General features: G+C 45.2%; 1 protein-coding gene across 19 annotated transcripts in view; it reads right to left on the minus strand.

Annotated features, from left to right (window-relative positions):
* Positions 1–18,027, minus strand: part of SGMS1 (sphingomyelin synthase 1) — a 265,936-nt gene that overhangs the window by 93,301 nt on the left and 154,608 nt on the right. For 18 of the 19 annotated variants that reach the window (XM_064594560.1, XM_064594553.1, XM_064594557.1 and 15 more), the window contains 2 exons: positions 13,965–14,140; positions 12,289–12,369 (listed from right to left, as the gene is read on the minus strand). The exons of the other annotated variant lie outside the window; for it this stretch is intronic. The gene's annotated coding sequence lies outside the window, so the exon portion shown is untranslated. The remainder of the gene's footprint in view (positions 1–12,288; positions 12,370–13,964; positions 14,141–18,027) is intronic. 19 annotated transcript variants of the gene reach the window in all.

Genomic DNA, 18,027 nt, shown 5'->3' on the forward strand with positions numbered 1-18,027 from the left:
GCTTTAAGAAAAAGCTCCTGAGTTAGGCATTCTGGATGTCCTGAGCATGGGATCTGGCATCACGGCAGATTCAGATCTGACCTCTGACACCGAATGACCTTGGGCAAGTTAATTATCTGCAATGAGGGAGGTTTGATAAAATGCCCACCTGACAGCTTGTGGGACAGTGTATATGTAGTAATACGCACAAAGCATTGGGCACAGTGCTTGCCATACAGCGGACACTCAGTGCTGTCTTATCCAAGTTCTAAATCAATCTCCAAAACTAGGGAAAACTAGGCTATTTTTTAAAATTCTTTAAAAAGAATTTTTTTTAAAAATTCTTTTCAGTGTTAAAATATCCAAATAACTTTAGAGCTGGAATAGTACCTTGGTGTTGTGTGGTCTGAATCCTTTATTTAAGTGGTAAAATAATAATAATAATAAAAAAACTTTTGGTTTACGATTCGTGGATTTGGTGTTCTTAACAATAGGAATTTTACTACCAAAAAAAAGGCTTAAAATTGAAACGATTTCATTCATGCCACAGTAAACCAACTTTTAAAAAAGTAAGAGTGATTTTGCAAATACTCATTCCATCTGGGTTATTGTGCCCTAAACATTATGGAATAAAAATATTTAAAGGAAACTTTAGGTAACTGGGAATTGGCAAATCACATAAGACTCCAGAACCGCTAGGTTCTTAACTGCTAGTTAAGAAATGAGTTGATGGCTAGTGGGGGTAAAGTTTTAGCAGAGGAAGAATTTTTTTTTTTTTTAAGTTACAAATTAAACCTTCTTGGCTTTGGAGACAATCTCCCGAATTTAACGAATTTAACTTCCTCGTATTTTTTTAGAACCAATCATTCATTCTATAGGCCAAAAATTCTTCAAAATATTCATTAGCCAAAGATCAGATCTAAAGTGAGATCAAAGGCCCCTTCTAAAATGGGATTTTCTCCAAGCCAGCAGGGAAGAGTGGAAAGAGCACTGCACCAGGAGTCCCTAATCCCAGCTGTGCCCACAAGTGACCAGGAGCACGGCTCTAAGTCATCCACTTCATCTCTCTGAAGGGCTCCATGAGTTCTTCCACCCGAAAGACCAACTTATGGTCAAAAGGGGCAGGCACGGGGCGCCTGGGTGGCTCAGTTGTTAAGTGTCTGCCTTCGGCTCGGGTCATGATCCCAAGGTCCTGGGATCAAGCCCCGCATCGGGCTCCCTGCCCCGCAGGAAGCCTGCTTCTCCCTCTCCCACTCCCCCTGCTTGTGTTCCCTCTCTCGCTGTGTCTCTCTCTGTCAAATAAATAAAATCTTTAAAAAAAAAAAAAAAAGGGCAGGCACAAGCTAAGCCTATAACCTCCTATTTATCCTTAGCAACAGGCATAAATTGGCCCATAGTCTAGTTGATGGAGCTGAAAAATCTCTCTTTGACTTTCACATAAAGGTAATCTCATCATCCTAGAAGCTTTGAGTTAAATTCTAGAGTCATCTGAGTGCTCTCTCTCTCTTTCTCATTCACTATCAACAGGTATGATGATAGCCTCCTACTGTGTCCCCCGTATCTGTACCATTCTTCCCATTCCTGGTTCAGACATTCATTCCCCCATGCCAGGTCACCAAGGCTGAGTGTCCCCCGACTGCTCTTCCAGCTGCCAGATCCCCTCCCTCTGTGCTCCCAGGGCATCATCACCATCACAGGATAAATGTGAAAGCCCAGCCACCATGTCATAAACCTTCCCTCTATCAATTAAACAGCTGTGGTTTTATAGTAGAGATCAAAAGGAAAACATTTGCTTCATAGGCAAGTTTCCTCAAACATTCATGCAAATATATATGTATTTTTAAGCACAGTGATTTTCTATTTACAAAATTATTATAACCAGTTATACTGGCCAAACTGATAATATGTTGGCTGTTACACCAAGAATAGCAGCTCTTTTATATGGGAAGGCTGTATATATAAAACTGATATGTATGCAGGCAACTCAGGAAACTTAACACCTGCAGCCTGAAAAATGCAACTGTCTGCGTGGGCAGGCGTATGCAGATACAACGAGATACAAACGTGAAAGAGAAAGGGCAAGGTAGCCATCCAGAAAAGAGAGAGATGACTTACTTTGTTTCTATTGCCTAGGACCCAGTCAAGCTTAAAATTCACGGAATGGGTGCTCTGTCCAGGAAGGAGGGTTTCATACATGTCTATCTGCATTCATTAACTCAAAGCAGTTGAAAGATGTTTACAATAATCCTTATTATGCTTCCAAAATAAGGACAAAGTTGCCAATGTTGCTAAAACGTACTGTTTCTAGGATGTCTTTTTTGCCTACAGTACAAAAACTATCAGTAGTAGAGACTATGGGTGTATAGTTCACAAAAAGTGACAATTAGCCCATGGGCCCAATGCCATGATATTCATTCAGACACCCGCCTCCACCTTTCCAACCCCCACTGTCCACCTTAAAAACTCTCCGTCAAATAAGGCAACTGGTCTATTTGTTCCCCTAAAGCAGGAGGCACAGTACACCTCCACATGGAGGCCCACATCACACCCCTTGGCTGTAGACCGACTCACTCTTCACACTAGTGGTGACCTTCCAGACCTCTCCTTTTTCTGGAACACCCCCCCCCCCCCGCCACTCACTCAAGCCTTGGAGAGCTCTCCTTTCCTCCAAATGCCTACAGACCTTATTCTTCATACCTCCATCTCAAAACTGACACAACCTTAGCATCTTCCTTCAATTCGCGATCCCCCCCCGACCCTTCTCTCTGGCCAGATGATAAAAGTCCATCTGAGGAAGAGACTGTGTCTCAAAGGCTTTGTATCCGCTCCCCCCTCTCAGGACACAGCCAATTCTGAATACAGTCATGTTGATATAACTGATGCTTCGGTTCGGTAACAGCCACAAAGGAGAAAGGAAAACTTTCCTTCCAACTGCTGACACATCAAGAAGAAGCAAATATTATAGCTGTTCAAACCAGTTGGCACGCAGAACTCAAGCGGCAGATGTGTTTCTTTGCTCTCTCTGACATGTTCCAACATTACAGAACGCAACTACTGAGAGAGCAAATCGGATACTTCCTACAGGGAAGTAGAGTTTACAAAAGAGTGTCATCACATAAAATCTCTGTTCCTGCAACACTAACCCACTGAAGAAAACAGAGGCGTTTTATCTTCCCCCTTCTAGTAAGGCACACATAAACACACATTTGGCAACCTGGTCAAAGTACCAATTCCTCCTTAAAGGTCTCCCCTCAGTGTACATGGGAGAACCACGAACATCTACTGTTTACCTACTAGTGCTCCTGTTAACGGTAGCACAAGGCGGTTCTTCAAGGCAACTTGTAACTATGAGCACCATCCGATGTATTTGTTTATATGGTTTAAAATCAAACATCATAAGATATTTGCCTTAGAGCAAACTCCTATCAAGAGTCATTCTCTCTCTTTTTTTAAGTTTTAATTTTAATCACCCAGTGTTCATCAAGACAAGTGCACTCCTTCATCCCCATCACCTGTGTCCCCCATCCCCCCACCTCCCCTCTGGTGACTATCAGTGTGTTCTAAGAGTCATTCTCTCTCTCTCTCACTCACTCTCTCTCTCACACACACACACACACAGTTACTAGTATCCTTTGATTAGTGCTAATCTAATACGTTTCTGCTTTTATGAGGTAGGAATAAACACTACCATTGTTCTCAAAAAGCTATGTCATAAACCAGCTGCCCTACTATGTAATTATATTTATTATAATTGCCATTACAAAGACACAACTTTTTATATATGCGAAGTCGAAACAGATGAATTAGTCACCATTCTCTAGCTTGCGGGTAACAGAAGTGACACTTGAGGCATCCCCAGTAAAAGCAAGGTGGGCACGTGATGGACTGAGCACTGGGAATTATGTAAGACTCATGAATCACCGACCTCTACCCCTGAAACCAATAATACACTATATGTTAAGTAACTGAATTTAAACTTGAAAATATATAAATTTTTAAAAATTAAAAAATAGATAAATAAGAGCAAGGTGGAATGTGTTGACTCTACATAACCCAGCAACAGGAAAAGCCATAGGGGCAGCTGGATTTTAGGACCAACTCAACATGAACCCCACCAGGACCAGATGGCACCTCCGCTTCTATAGATTGGTTCCATTCTCCCTTCCTGAAATCTGTCTTCTTCCACTTAACTCCCAGCTCTGCCACCGAGAGGGACTATTCCACAGCTGTAATTGTAGAGAGTCTCAGGGAAAACTCACCCTGGTCCCACGCGGGGCCATGCGCCCACCCAGTGGTCAAGGTCTCCTGTTTGGCCAGTCTACACTAGAACTACCTAGTTGGATTGGTGAGAAGAACAGCAAGGTCTCCAGAAGGTGAGTTTACCTCCCCAAAGTAGAAAGGAAGGCTCATTTGCCCAAAAAACACTACTGCCCGTCAAGAAATTCCATTTTATGTCCGAGCAAAAGGTTATCTAAACAGCCCTCAGCCTGGTAATAAATTACATTCTAAAAGTTCACTTCTAAAGTCTGAAGTCAATGAACTCTCATGCAGCACTTGAAACGCATCTCATGAGAGACAAAACATAGACACTGGCTTCTCTGGCCAGCCTTTAAAAGCCTATTTAACTTATGATTGGTCTCAAGTATAATGTTAATAGTTTTTCTAACACTGCTCAAACCTCATTCTTAACATTGCTCCTATAGGAAAATGTACTGGAAATTCCACCTAGAACGAGCAAAAGACATGCTCAATTTAATTCATTTACTGAGGATCTAGTCACGACAGTGCCTTCTGCTGCACACACGTTAGTTCCTGTTTAATGTGTACACAACACAGCAAGGTGGGTGTTAACAGCTGTACAGAGCCCACTGTTAACTGGGAGTCAAGAAGGTTCTGAGCCCAAGGTCAAATGAGCCCAAGGTCAACTGCTAAGACGGGTAGAGCCAGCTTCAAAGCCGTGTACGTTTGATCCCGAAATGGGGCTATTATGTCTGGTCCCCAAAGCTACCAGGCAGGCATGGGCTTACAGCTGAGGGGACAGGGCTGGTGTTTCAGACTCTGTGTAAGTAAACACTGAGATTTTCCTGCAAAACAGGGAAGGGATTACTGGCCAGTCACTGTCAATAACCAGACATTAACTTTCTATAGCCTTCCTTTTTTTTTTTTTTTTAAGATTTTATTTAGGGCGCCTGGGTGGCTCAGTCGTTGAGCGTTTGCCTTTGGCTCGGGTCATGATCCCGGGGTCCTGGGATCGAGTCCCGCATCGGGCTCCCTGCTCGGCGGGAGGCCTGCTTCTCCCTCTCCCATTCCCCCTGCTTGTGTTACTGCTATCGCTGTCTCTCTCTCTGTCAAAATAAATGGATAAAATCTAAAAAAAAAAAAAAAAAAAAAATTTTATTTATTTATTTGAGACAGAAAGAGCATGAGCAGGGGGAGGGGCAGAGGGAGAAGCAGACTCCCCGCTGAGCAGGGAGCCCGACGCGGGACTCGATCCCAGGACCCCGGGATCACGACCTGAGCTGAAGGCAGACGTTTAACCGACTGCGCCACCCAGGTGCCCCTCTATATCCTTCCTAACAGAGGACACTTCTCTGTGGTAGAACAAGAGAAAATATTTCTCTGTCTGATCAGATCGTCGTGATCCCGGGGTCCTGGGATCGAGTCCCACGTCGGGCTCCCTGCTCAGTGGGGAGTCTGCTTCTCCCTCTGCCCTTCCCCCTGCTCATGCTCTTTCTGTCTCAAATAAATAAATAAAATCTTAAAAAAAAAAAAAGGAAGGCTATAGAAAGTTAATGTCTGGCTATTGACAGTGACTGGCCAGTAAAAAAAAAAAACCTTTTTGGTTATATAGTATTTAATACATACAAGAGAATATATTTAATGTATCTGTCAGGAAAAATAATATTAAAATCAACAATCATGAACCTGCCACCCAACTGTAAGAGCAGACCTTACTGATACACCAGGGCAGTTCCCTGAGTGTTCCTTCCTGTCTGACTAGGGCTGTACCCCTTTCTTTCTGTGCTTGTTGGACAGAAAAGGGTGAAAGCCCTTGGTCCAAAATGGGACTTGAATAATAAATGAGCCATGTGCCTTTTGAAATCCAAGTGGAGAGGTGGTCAAAAGTAGCAAGACAGAAAATCGCTGAATGACTGAGTAGCTAAGTCGTGCACTGTCTTAGCTCAGAAACTACTCGTCAGACTAGTCAACTCTCTGAGCTTTTGGTTCCACGCCATGGTCCAAAGCCAGGACGAGTCACTAGGAAACATGAAATCAAGTCAGAGCCCCTGAACACCCGTCAGCTTATTAGACACAGGATCTGAAATATGACAGGTCAACTCCAAATTATTCCAAATTGGGGTACGGTATATTATTGAGCCCACACAGAGCCTTCTCACATCAGATACCATAAAGGGAAAACGCAAAGGAGCACTCTGACAACAATGACCTCCACTTCATACATCACGGAAAAAAAGAACAAATAACTTGGGGCGGTGAGATCAATGAAAACAGTCAAGAATTTACGAAGAGTTTAATTTTGTTGTAATAACATGTTAGGCAATTTATTCTGCGAGGGAAAAATTTTAGATACGTCACCTGTGAAGTTGAACAGTTTACGACACACGTCAAAAGAAAAGACATATACACTAATCTAGTGGATGAGTAGGTACAAACGGTTTCACTACGAGATGGGAATAAGAAAATCTAACATTTAGCACAAACTAGACAGTGTGGTAAACACGGGCTGAGGAGACGGGGAGATGAGCTTGAGGGACGCAGGGCAATGCCACTCCAAGGGCATCATAAGGACGGCACACGACAGAGGGGGCTCACCTCCCAGAGCACAGCCCACCCGTGACCATGTGACACAGGTCTGTGTGTCCCCACTGTGTGCCCCGTTCCATAGCTGCTGGATATACGGCACCCAGGCACGCCGAGCTCGAAGAGTCCTGAGCCTGGGCGCAGGGCTTGGATTATTTGAAACCTCTAGACGTCCAGACCTTGACCTGGGACATGTTCTACGAGTGTTTGAAGAAACAAAACGAAGTGGGACGTGTGGGTGGCTCAGCTGGTTAAGCATCTGCCTTGGGCTCAGGTCGTGATCCCGGGGTGCTGCGGTATCGAAGAGAACCAACATTTTGGAGGCCAACAACAGAGAAAGGACTTATTATTCCTGGTTCCTGTTTGGTTCCTTGGAGGTGAGCTGTGGCTGGTTTGCATGTATTCTTCACGGGGACTAGAGAAGGAGCACTCCTGACTGGGACATGCGGTCTCATGGCAGGGACAAGAGAGACTAGGCCGACCGAGGCCTGATGTAAAGCTTCTGCTGGGAAATGGCATATGTCGTCGCCATTCACATTGTTTTGGCCAAAGTAAGTCCTATGGCCAAGAAAGCCACTGGGGCCAACCCTCACTGGGGTGGGAAAGTGTAATTCTCCCACAGAGATGGAGGGTGGGTAGGAAGGAACAGGTGTTTTGACAACAGTGTGATCTACCACAAAGGGGAGAGAAAATGGCTGAGGAAGTGTTTTCTTCCCTGCGGTGATGATGAAAGAAGCCATCCCAGGACAGAAAGCAGTTCCTCCGCGTCACCTTCCAGGTCTTACGATGGCCTCACGACCCTCCCAGCGAAGTCCCCAGACCTGTCCAAGGCCCTAGCAGCCCCTGAACTCCAACTCCAAGTCTGGTGTCGCCTCCCCAAAGCCAGCCTGGGAGGCCTCCGTTTCACTTGCAAAATGGAGATAATCCTGCACTCTTCCTGAGGAAGTTTTTGAGAAATTAGGTAAAACAATGCATTTAAAACATACGAGCACATCAAAGCCCCCTTAGGAAACAGAAGACAGTATTATTATTAAATTATGATACTTGTCTCCTAATCCATATCTTTCCCAAACTGTCTTTACATTTTATTCACAGTGTGTTTATAAGTGTATAAAATATATAAATAAATGATGTTTCCTTTACTTTTCAAAACCACAGTCTCCTCTAATCTTACAGTCTTTTCTATACATACATACTCTCTTCCTGACTTCCATTAATTATTCACTCCCCAATTTGTTGGTTTCTTAAGGCTCTCAAGAAGTTCTGGAAAGCAGAACTATTAATTATCTATTATTTATAACTAATATCTAGTTATCTATTATCTATAACAATTAATTAATTACTTCTTCCCCAGACAAGGGAACTTAAGGAAAACTGAAGATACTCAGAAACTTCATTTGAACTAGGCTACGGATTCCAGTCTGCCTCCCAACTGAGAATGAATAAAGGGCTTGGCATGGGAGAGCCCCATCTTCCACCTACAGCCCCAATTAGTGCTACTTCTCTTTTCTTAACATTCTGCTCAACTACAATTCACCCTTTCCCCAGACTGACATCTTCCTTTCCCACCTCTGCCTCTTTGCTCACACTCTTTCTTCTAGCTAGAATGTGCCCTCAGCACTGCCCCAACTCTGCTCAAAGATCCTGCCCATAGAACTGGGGAGGTGCACCACAATGCATGCACAAAGATGTTCACCATAGTGTGCTTTCTCGAAGGAGAAGTTGAGAACAACCAAAATGCCCACTCTGGGGACCTGGTTCAATACATTACAGACCACAGAACACGTGAAATGCTGTGTAACAGTAACAAATGGGATGTCGCTGTGTATTCATCAACGTGGCATGGTTTCAGTACACTGTCAATCAAATCAAATCAATCAAAACAATATTTATAACAAATAATCCATTTTAGGAAGAAAAAAAGTACATATCTCATCCAGGGTTAGAAGAGTATGGCAGAATACAAACAAACAAACAAAAAAAACCCAAACAAGGTTAATAATGGTATCTCTAGGTAGTGATAATATTGATGAATTTACATTTTTAAAGTTCTTTCCAATTAGCATGGATGACTTTTATAATTTTTAAAATAGGTATTTTAATAAAAGGCATTAATCATTAAATACCCACTACAAACATCATCTGCTCCTGAAAGTCTCTTTGACCTCACCACTCCTGCCACACAGGTAATTTCTCTCTCCTGGTGGTTTCCAGAATATTTACTACATCTCTTATGACATCAACCACATCTGTTTTGAAATCACGGCTTTCTATGTTCGGGCCTGATCAGTTCCTAATGTGGAATGAGCCTGTCTTATTTGTACTAGAATTTACCCTCGTAACCCACGACTCACACTTCTGAGTTGCTGATGGCACACCATTCATGGCTCTAACATTTGCACGTCTGAGGACCAGACACCTGACAACTCTCTGACCAAACACTTGTCTACACTGGGGATGTCCAGAAATAGCAGCAGGTGCCTCCTAGGGAGAGAAATCATAAATCAGAATATTTTATGTGTGGTGAGGTTGTTCTGTTGCTTATTTCTCCCAAGTCTGCTTTCACTGTGACCAAAGACACCCTTATTCATCTTGATTGAGACACGGGTCAATATTTCTTAATCCAGAGGTAAGTGTCTCAGATTTCCATCCATCCACTTCAGCGTGAAAGGGACAAGAATTGTTTTTGCAATAATCCAAGTCCGTCCTTGACTCTGTAGGAACTATAAATATCTATTGTTTTAGGAGGAAATAAGGGAAATAAATGTCTTAAGATTATGTAAGCCTGCTTCAGGGAATCGACACAAAGGAACGTTTTGAAATATCGAAGGCATTTTTTTTTTTTAGGTTCAATAAAGAATGTGTTTTGAGAGCGAGGTGGGTGAGATTTAAAATAAAAGCAACCACCACAATCTTAGCTGTTACTTAGCAATTTCAGGCTCCAATTGTTCCCTTGGAAAGGGCAAGCCAGCATGCAGAGGAAACACTGGGCCATCTGACCCAGCGTCCGTTCTGCCCTCCATTTCACTCCCCAGGATTTTCATCAAGCCAGCATGAACGTGAAACCACCCAGGTATTGTCCTGTTTTGTTTCTCTCTCTCTCTCTGGAGACAAGTCACGTCCATTAAAACTTAATTTCCGAACAAAAGCAAAGCTACATGCTACAGTGGGTGGTCCCCGGAGTGTCCCCACCCGAGGACGCAAGTTCAGGGAGCACAGTGAAGTGACAGCAGAAACTCGGAAGGGCGTGAGGCCAGGGGGACCGCGGCAGCCACCGAGCCGGGTTAACACGCCTACGAAAAGAGGCTGATGCTCCAGACTGGCCGCAGGGCCTCTCCTCAGTTCCAGAAGCCAGGTGAGCATGGCCATGTGAGCTACGGGGCACAGACTCAAAAGCAGACCTTGCTTTGACCAACGCAACCAAACTCGCACCCCCAGGGCCGAGACGGATAATGGAAGAACTGTGGCTTAGAGATGCCTTTGCCACAGGGAACCTGCAGCCAGCGCTGTCCTACCAGCCCCCGGGGCAGGCCGTCAGACTCTCGGGGCTTCCGGCAAGCCCGTTCCACAGAGCCATCGTTCAAAGTGACATCACAGAAACATATGACTGACATAAATCAGACTAAAAACAAAAGTAATAAATGCGCAAACTCACCACTTCCTATTTTATTATGGTTTAGGCTCTTGGTGTTCCTTGCACTACCGTCTGTGTTGGGGGGGCGGGGGCTGGTATTAAAGGGTGTGCCTGCCCAGCACTTCTCAGCTCAGCTTGCACTCAACTTGCTGGTGGTGGGAAATCAGCCACGCAGGGAGTGTTTACACCACAGAAGCCAGTAAGCACTATAACCCAGTCCTCCCTCCGTCTTCCCTCCAGTTCTCCTTCCATCCCCCCTTTCATCCCTCCTCCCCCCCCCCCCGTCCTCCCTCCCGTTTCCCCTCCCATCCCTCTCCATCCTCCCTCTGGTCGTCCCTCCTGTCCCCCTTCCTGTCCCCCCTTCCCAGCCGGCCAACTCTTTAACATTTGTCTGCACATCAATGCCCACAATATTGACCCCCCATGGCCTGACAGAAGCTAAGGAGGTGGAGCTGGTCAGTCTGAGTCAAATATGGGCTTGTAAACTGTACATCATGATATAAATAAAAGGAAGGAAAGCAACTACAGGTGACCCACAAGCCACACTGGGCTGGGGGCACCCACCTCCCACGCAGTCAAAAATCTGCATGTAACTTTGGACTCTGCAGAGACTTAACTACTGATCACCTACTGTTGACTGAAGCCTTACTGATGACGTCAAGAGTCGATGAACACAGATATCGTATGCTCTACGTATGATATACTGTATTTTTACAACAAGGTAAGCTGGAGAAAATGTTACAGAGGAAATCCCAAGGAAGAGAAAATACATTTAAAGTACCGCAAAATATAAAAATCCATGTACAAGTGGACCTGGGTGTTCAAACCCAGGCTGCGGAAGGATCAGCTGTACTTCTATTGTGGACCCATAAGGCACCAGTCAGAGCAGAGTACTACCCACAGTCTTTCCTCTCATGAGAGGGATGATCGAGTCCACTATACAGAGGTTGAGAGGCTGAGTAACTACTGTAAAAGCACGAAGGCCTACAGCAAATAAATAAATAAATAAACAGAAAAAATAGGGGCGCCTGGGTGGCTCAGTCGTTAGGCGTCTGCCTTCGTCTCAGGTCGTGATCCCAGGGTCCTGGGATCGAGCCCCACATCGGGCTCCCTGCTCAGCGGGAAGCCTGCTTCTCCCTCTCCCACTCCCCCTGCTTGTGTTCCCTCTATCCCTGTCTCTCTCTCTGTCAAATAAATAAATAAAATCTTTTAAAAAAAAAAATAGAAAAAAATAAATAAAAGCACAAAGGCAAGTGTCAGGTTGGGGAATGTTTGACGCAGAAATATACAATCTCTTCACTCAGCAACCCCATGTCCTAATACTGTCAACATCATAATGAAACCAGAAGCAACCACATTTAACTGTCAGATCATCAGCAACCAGTAGTGGCCTCCAAAGTGTAAAAAATGAGGTAGATACTCAAAGAGGGATGGGGGAGGGAGCAGACAAAGAGCTCAATTTTATTCATATTCACCAAGTTTATTCACATGGACTTTCCAAAATATGTGCACCCAAGGTCGGTAAGCCATGGTGCTCACTGAACCAATGGGAACAAGAATGTCTGTATTTGAGAAGGGCTATTCCAAAGTTAAAATAAAAGGAATCCTCCTTTAATCCATTAAATACTTACACTCTGTCAGCCCAAATGCTACACCCAACTAAAAAGGACACATCTACCGAGATAATTGCGCAAATGTTAGCATCGAATTTTTGAAGTGTTGGAATATTTATTTTTTAAACATTTTCTCCCTCAGACTTTTAAGCTGTTTGAGCTACTCTTTTACCATGGTTTCTTGGAGAATGTTCACTGGTAATTGAAAGAGTTCCAAAGGGCTAAGAAAATCTCACTTACTGATTATTTAAAACAATTCTTGTCATCTTGGCTTCCTAGAAGTTACCAGCTTCTCCCATTGCTCCAGCACATTTCCATCACCTGCCATGAGGAGAAGGGGTCTGATTAGTCACAGGGCTCAGACAGACCATTTCTGGATTTCTACATTCGTCTTTTCCTTTCTTCAAACCAAAACAGAGAGAAAAATAGTCATCCCTTCCTTTCCCTTCAAAATCAAAAAGGAAGGACAGAGTAACAACAGAGAGCACCCTAAGAGAGAAAAAGATTTCAAGAGCAGTGTTTCAACAGCTGGGATTTGGGGTGGAGAGTCCTCCTTCCCACCACCCCCCCACCCCCCGCCGCAATGCCCTGCCTTATGTTTTTGGGAAAAGATTTTAGTCTGTTTCCTGAGAGGAGGCAATATCAGACTAAGCCAGTTTTCTCTCCCCTGCCCCAGCCCCTCCTTAAACTCTTCTGGAAGGTGAGTGACAGATTTGCCTGGCAGTGTGCAAGGAAGCACTGACTAAGGGCTCAGCCATGCTGAGCGCTGAGCGGGGCAGCCTGGGGCTCCCTGCAGCTCTCCACAAGGCCAGCTGATACCAGAGGTCTAGGAGGCTGCTGGACTCAAACACATTTTAGTTTCAGAGATGCTTGTGAGTTCTCCAGTCCTGCTTTACCAGTAATTAAGTGACCATCCATGTTGGTCCCCATTTGATCCTTGCTCTTTTTCCCACGTTGTTTAAAACTTACAGAACGGGAAAGATCAATCATTAGGGAACCCAAACCACCAACATCAACAGAAGGACACCACACAGACAAAACTTGGTTCAAAGTCCTACCACTCACTAGCCACGCAACCCTGGCGAAGTCCATTCATCTCTTCCCAGCCTCAATTTCTACTTTTCTGAAAGAGGACTGGATGCTCCCCACTATACTGTGTGGTTCAGAGGATTAAATAAGCTGAAAGATAAAATCTGCCGAGTCAAGCATGCTTTGATCCAACAAGGGTATTATCCCAGAACCAGGGACACCCATGCTCAATGATCAGACTTGCTAACTTATCCATATGTCCAGCTTGAATACTGGAGATTCATATAATTCATGGAGTAATGTTATGTGCCCAGCAAAGGGCCTTCCTTGTTCCAAGAGCAAGGCATTCTGAACCATGCTTTACTTGTGTTTTTTAATTTCATAACATTTTAGGGTCCACAACCTAGTGACAAGAAGTTCTGCTTTCTTTCCCTTCACAGAAGAACCCCAAATGAAAACACCCCACTTCCACCAGGTACAATGCAACTATTGCTCATTTTATGGGAAGAATATATGGCTCCAAGTGGATCAGAATGACAAGACAGGCACCTGTTACTCTTCCTCACCCGAAGCCTCAGTGTTGTCATTCTGAGAGAGAAGATTCATATTAATTATAAAAAGAGACACCGTCACCTCAGTTATAGAATAGACAGAAGCCTCAAGTTCTCCAAACCTGTAGGGTGCGTGGGTGCGTGGGTGTGGGGTGGGGGTGAGAGTCAGGGGGCCACAGAGAAAGGAGAGAATGGAACAAATGCACATAAATCCAGAAAGCCTCCTACTAACAAGGAAAGGGCTTACCAACATCAATAAGAGTTAGCAGGGAAGGACTCAAAGTCAGGGACTTAGAGATCATACCCAACACCAAGAGGAAGGAGCCCCGTGCTCACCAGCTAGCAAGAGCCTTCTAGGCTGGTCATTCGACGCGGAAGACTTTCAAAAAACCACGAACAGTGGAGAAGGTTTGACTCGGGCTGGACAGACAGGCTTGAACTACACCTCTGCTGTGTACCCACAGAGCGGTGTTTATCCGTTACTGAATCCTTCCAAAACTCAGTTTCCAGGCCTGAAAGAGAAGGACAATGACACATAGTGTGGAGAGAAGTTACGTAGATTAGAGAGAACACACATACAGTGCCCACCATAGAACATGTCCGCAAGACATAACGGCAATTGCCAGGTCTACTAATGCAAGTATGGGAGTCTATTAAATTCATGGCCACAATTGCAATTCTGGTCTACAGTCCATTGAATTCAGACTCTTTCCCTACGTGAACATTGGGGAGAGGTCAAATCAGACTTCTGACAAGAACATCAAACTTTCCCAAGTTGTTTTGAGCAGAGTGTCCAATAAAAACGTCCGTGCTGGCAGATGGCCTTTACTAATGTGCACGCAGAAACCTCTAGCTGTGCACTTGTGACCATTCTGGACAGCAGCTCTGTTTCCTTTTTTGATGATTAATTCTTGAAAGAGGGAATGAATCATTTCCATCAGGGCCAATTCTTCTGGTGTGCAAAGCCAAGTACTTGGCGGGCATCTGTGGGGAAGAGTAGCCACACTGAGAATAGCAGGCGGCCTATTGCCACGGCTAGATTCGCATCACAGCCTCATCAAGAGCATGGATTTGTCAGCGAGGCTTTCAAGAAAAAAAAAAGACCCACAAGAGAAGCAACAGCAACTCTTATTTTTCTTTTTTTATAGATTTCATTTATTCATTTGAGAGAGAGAGAGAGCACGAGCAGGGGAAGAGGCAGAGGCAGAGGGAGAGGGAGAAGCAGACTCCCCACTGGGCAGGGAGCCCGATGCAGAGCTCGATTCCAGGACCCTGGGATCATGACCTGAGCTGAAGGCAGACGCTTAACCAGCTGAGCCACCCAGGTGCCCCAGCAATAGCAACTTTTAAACAGAACTTTCTATCTGAATAAAAGTGTTCCTTGACCCCTCCTACATCATCCTCTTTGGGACTCACTCCAATGATGCTGACTGCTCGGAATAGGCTGACCACTCTTCTTTTGCCTTCAAAACCAGCATATGATGCCCATGAGAAAAATGTCTCATTACGGCTTAGTCCTGATCTTTTTTTTTAAAAGATTTTACTTATTTATTTGAGAGAGAGCAAGAGAGAGACAGAGAGTGAGAAACAGCATGAGAGGGGAGAAGGTCAGAGGGGGAAGCAGGCTCCCCACTGAGCCAGTAGCCCGATGTGGGACTCGATCCCAGAACTCTGGGATCATGACCTGAGCCGAAGGCAGTCGTCTAACCAACTGAGCCACCCAAGAGCCCCAGTCCTGATCTTTTTAACAAGACCCAAGTTCTTTGCTTTAGTGGAAAATATTTTAATAGGTTCGCAGAATCAAGTTCCTCCTCAAAGTTGGTAATTTGCCACCACTATGGCTATTCAAAAGAATAAGCGACTTCAACAAGTGGCGTGAATGAACTATCCACCTGGCAGCAGGCACCGTGCCAAGTGCTGGGGGCGGGGAAGGGGTTTTACAGTGGTGAGTGTGAAGTGCATTTACAAGAATGCAGTGTGGTGGTAGCATCACCAGAACACAAGCAATGAACTTAGCTGATGTGCTTAAAGAGAATGATCTGCATGTGGAAGTCCTGGCTGAGACTGCTAACAGCCCAGAACTTCTTAATCACGCTGCTTATACGATGTTAACACTCCGCAAGAGTCATGCAAAAACCTGCCTGAAAGGAACACACTCTGTGCTGTTTTGTTTTTTTAACATGTATTTATTCAGCTGAGAGAGAGAGGGCATGCGCGAGCAGAGGGAGAGGGAGAGAAAGTCCCAAGCTGACACCCCACTGACCAGGGAACCTGACCCCGGGGCTCCATCTGGTGACCTGAGACCATGACCTGAGCCTGGCTCTTAACCACGACACCACACTATCTCCTAGTGAGGAGGAAGAGTAGTACTTGAAGACTAACTAAGACACAGACCAGGGGCAGGCCTGAGAAAGGCAAGAGACACCCCAAAGATGACTGAAGAGATAATGATACTAAAGATCAGTTAACGGGGCCAAAGAGTGAAAGGACCAAAACCACTAACGATTCTAAATTAAAATCTAAAGCACAATCACAGCAAGAACCCCTAAGAGGACAACACTGGGAAAGTGAACTCACTTTGGAGGTCAGCACTTGCTTAAAAACACCATGGACCACAGAAACAAAAGCTGAAAAGACCCCACGCGGGTCCTTTATAGAGAGCACATTATGACCTAGAAACACCAGCTAGGGAATGGGTCACACACTCAAAATACCAGCCATCCAGGCAGGGCCCTGACAGCCTGGGAGCTGCTCACCGAGGCAGAGCCTCCTGCCACCCTTCCCTTGCATTTCTATAGCAGAAGAGAGAAGGACACACCACCCACGGTTACTGGATTCTCCACAGGCCGGAGGAAGAAAGAAGGCAGAAGGGACCATAAGCATGCTCCTGGTGAAGAGGGAAAATGCATAGACAGGGGAGTAAGGACACAGAGGAGCCACACTCCCAGCCAGCCTCAAACGTGGCCAACTCTAAAATGGCCCCATGATCCCTATCTCTCCTTACCCCTGCCTGTGTCACACCCTCCCCTTGAGCAAGGTAGAGCCTGAGATTCTCTTGTAACCAGTGGAATAAGCAAAAATGATGGGCTACATCAGGTTACTTCACATACATAAGACTGTCACGCCCGTTCTGCTACAAGGCTCCCCCCTTGCTGGCTCTGAAGAAGAGCCACATGAGGGCAGCCTCCAGCTCACGGTTCACACGAAACTGAGGTCCGCAGTCTGAGAGCCCACAGGAAAGTGCCAAAAATCACGGAAGCTTAGAAGGAAACCCTTCCCCGGTCGAGCTTCAGATAACACAGCAGCCCTGGCTGCCATCTTGACCGCAGCCTTCAACTTGCAGTCAGCTGAATCACAACCAGACCCCTGACCCATCGGAACGGCGAGACAGCCAACGCCCGATTCAGCCACTCTGTTTGGAGCGACCGTGTTCTGTGGCTACAGCTAACTCATACATAAGGGAAATGTGAGTCCCTGACACTTCCGAGGGAGGCCGGGGGCCAGGGCCTGGGAGAGGGGGCACATCCACTGGCGTGCATCCTCCCATGCAGCTGTCTCTGCCTCAGACCCTCCATCTCCTCTCTTACCACACATGTCCTTTTACCCCGTTCTTGACATTTACAGGACTTAACAGAACATGTTTACCAAGGAAATAACAGTATTACAAAGGGTGATCTGGTCACCCAGCTGCCCTGCAAAACTACTTGGCATGCCAAACACTGACATACTGACAAGAGCAAGATGATTTCGATCCGAGCTGTGCTAGGATCCTGTCCCTCATAAAACACTTGTAACAGAACAATATTGTAAAGGTGATGTAACACACTGAAACACTTCATAAAATTCATGTTCAGACAGACAAGGAGACTTTCTGTATCAGTGGTGTTGAGAACAGAACAGAAATGAAAACATCCAAGGTTCTATCTAAGTTTTGCTAATATGGGCTCTTTAAATCCAAATATAAATATTGTTCTTGTTGTTGTTGTTTTATTTTTGCTTTTTTAAAGATTTCATTTCTTTATTTGAGAGTGAATGAGAGAGAGAAAGAGCTTGCACAAGCAGGGGAGAGGGAGAAGCAGACTCCCCACTGAGTAGGGAGCCCAACATGGGGCTTGATCTCAGGACCCCGGGATCACGACCTCAGCCGAAGGCAGACGCTTAACCAACTGAGCCACCAGGTGCCCCTCAAATATAAATATTCTTAAATCTTCTGAGCAAGTACCAATAGCTTTTACAAATTAACTCAAGTAACAGTTCTCAAGCAGAGCATGCAGCTAAGACTGACTCTGTGAACCAGAGACCTCTTACCTCAACAGGCCATCTTACTACCAGCAGAAATGCCTGGGGAGATCTACAATTGCATCATTTGAAAGCTAGGAAGTCCTCATTAATCTTCTAG

This window comes from Mirounga angustirostris, unplaced genomic scaffold (genome assembly GCF_029215605.1).
Source record: "Mirounga angustirostris isolate CCGP_5_RB_7025 unplaced genomic scaffold, mMirAng1.0.hap1 SCAF_6, whole genome shotgun sequence".
Classification (NCBI taxonomy): domain Eukaryota; kingdom Metazoa; phylum Chordata; class Mammalia; order Carnivora; family Phocidae; genus Mirounga; species Mirounga angustirostris.